At 40.7% G+C, this 2,281-nt stretch overlaps 1 pseudogene; it reads left to right on the top strand.

Annotated features, from left to right (window-relative positions):
- The first annotated feature begins 513 nt into the window (after positions 1–513).
- LOC114215620 (large ribosomal subunit protein eL6 pseudogene) lies at positions 514–1,389 on the top strand (annotated as a pseudogene).
- The last annotated feature ends 892 nt before the right edge of the window (positions 1,390–2,281 follow it).

The raw sequence follows: 2,281 nt of genomic DNA, 5'->3' as shown, positions 1-2,281 counted from the left end.
CCTTAAGAGGGAAGTATATAGCAATACAGGCCTACCTCAAGAAGAAAGAAAAATCTCAAACAACCTAATTTTACACCTAAAGGAGCTGGAAAAAGAACAAATGAAGGGGTGCCTGGGTGGCTCAGTTGTTAAGCATCTGCCTTTGGCTCAGGTCATGATCCTAGGGTCCTGGGATTGAGCCCTGCACTGGGCTCCCTGTTCTGTGGGAAGCCTGCTTCTCCCTCTCCCACTCCCCCTGCTTGTGTTCCCTCTCTCGCTGTGTCTCTCTCTGTCAAATAAATAAGTAAAATCTTAAAAAAAAATAAAAAAGAACAAATGAAGCCTAAAGCCAGAAGGGAAATAATAATTAGAGCAGAAATAAATGATATAGAAACTAAAAAAAAAAAAACAAAACCAAAAACACAGAAGAACAGATCAATGAAACCAGGAGCTGGTGCTTTGAAAAAATTAATAAAATTGATAAGCCCCTAGGTAGACTTATTAAAAAGAAGAGACTCTTTGCCATCTTGCAAGATGGTGGGCGAAAAAGCTGAGAAGCTGGACACTAAGGGGAAGAAACCTGAAGCTAAGAAGGCTGATGCCGGTGGCAAGGCTAAGAAGGGTAACCCCAAGGCTAAAACGCCAAAGAAGGGGAAGCCCCACTGCAGCCGAAACCCTGTCCTTGTCAGAGGAATTGGCAGATATTCCTGATCGGCTATGTATTCCAGAAAGGCCATGTACAAGAGGAAGTATTCGGCAGCTAAATCCAGGTTGAAAAGAAAAAAAAGGAGAAAGTTCTTGCTACTGTCACAAAACCAGTTGGTGGTGACAAGAACAATGGTACCCGAGTGGTTAAACTTCACAAAATGCCTAGGTATTATCCTACTGAAGATGTGCCTCGAAAGCAGTGGAGCCACGGCAAAACATCTTTCAGTCAGCACGTGAGAAAGCCGCGAGCTAGTATCACCCCCGGGACCATTTTGATCATCCTCACTGGGCGCCACAGAGGCAAGAGGGTCGTTTTCCTGAAGCAACTGAGCAGTGGCTTGCTACTTGTGACCGGACCTCTGTCCCTCAATCGAGTTACTCTGCGTAGAACACACCAGAAATTCGTCATTGCTACTTCTACCAAAATTGATATCAGCAGTGTGAAAATCCCCAAATATCTCAACTGATGCTTACTTCAAGAAGAAGAAGCTGCATAAGCCCAGACAGCAGGAGGGTGAGATCTTCGGCACCGAGAAAGAGAAATACGAGATTACAGAGCAGCGCAAGGTTGATCAGAAAGCTGTGGACTCGCAAATTCTGCCAAAAATCAAAGCTGTTCCTCAGCTTCAGGGCTACCTCTGCTCCGTGTTTTCTCTCACAAATGGAGTTTACCCTCACAAATTGGTGTTCTAAATTTCTTACAAAGAAGGTAATTAAATAACTGATCCATTAAAAAAAAGAGAAAGGACCCAAATAAAAACACAAATGAGAGGGGAGAAATAACATCACAGAAATATAAACAATTATGAGAATATTATGAAAAATTATATGCCAACAAATTGGACAACCTGGAAGACATGAATAAATGCCTAGGAAACATATAAACTACCAAAACTGAAACAGGAAGAAATAGAAAACTTGAACAGACTGATAACCAGCAAAGAAATTGAATCAGTAATCAAAAATCTCCCAAAAAACAAAAGTCCAGGGCCAGATAGCTTCACAAGGGAATTCTACCAAACATTTAAAAAGGAGTTAATACTCATTCTTCTCAAACTATTCCGAAAAATAGAAATGGAAGGGAAGCTTCCAAATTCATTCTATGAGGCCAGCATTACCGTGATTCTAAAACCAAAGACTCCACTAAAAAAGAGAGCTACAGGCCAATCTCCCTGATGAACATGGATGCAAAAATTCTCAGCAAAACACTAGGAAATCAAATCTAATAGTACATTAAAAGAATCATTCACCACAATCAAGTGGGATTTATTCCTGGGCTGCAAGGGTGGTTCAATATTCATAAATCAATCCACATGATGCACCACATTAATAAAAGAAAGGATAAGAACCATATGATCCTTTCAATAGATGCAGAAAATGCATTTGACAAAGTACAATATCCATTCATGATAAAATCCTCAACAAAGTATGAAAGAGAGGGAACAAACCTCAACATAATAAAGGCCATATATGAAAAGCCCACAGCAAATATCATCCTCAACGGGGGGAAAAGAGAGCTTTTCTTCCACAGGAACAAGACAGGGATGTCTCACCATTGTTATTTAACATAGTACTGGAAGTCCTAGCCTCAGTA

This window comes from Eumetopias jubatus, unplaced genomic scaffold (genome assembly GCF_037043125.1).
Source record: "Eumetopias jubatus isolate StellerSeaLion01/CBP00866 unplaced genomic scaffold, mEumJub1_p1.0 scaffold_4, whole genome shotgun sequence".
Classification (NCBI taxonomy): domain Eukaryota; kingdom Metazoa; phylum Chordata; class Mammalia; order Carnivora; family Otariidae; genus Eumetopias; species Eumetopias jubatus.
Note: the sequence above shows the minus strand (reverse complement) of the source record. Positions and strands in the feature narration are given on the sequence as shown.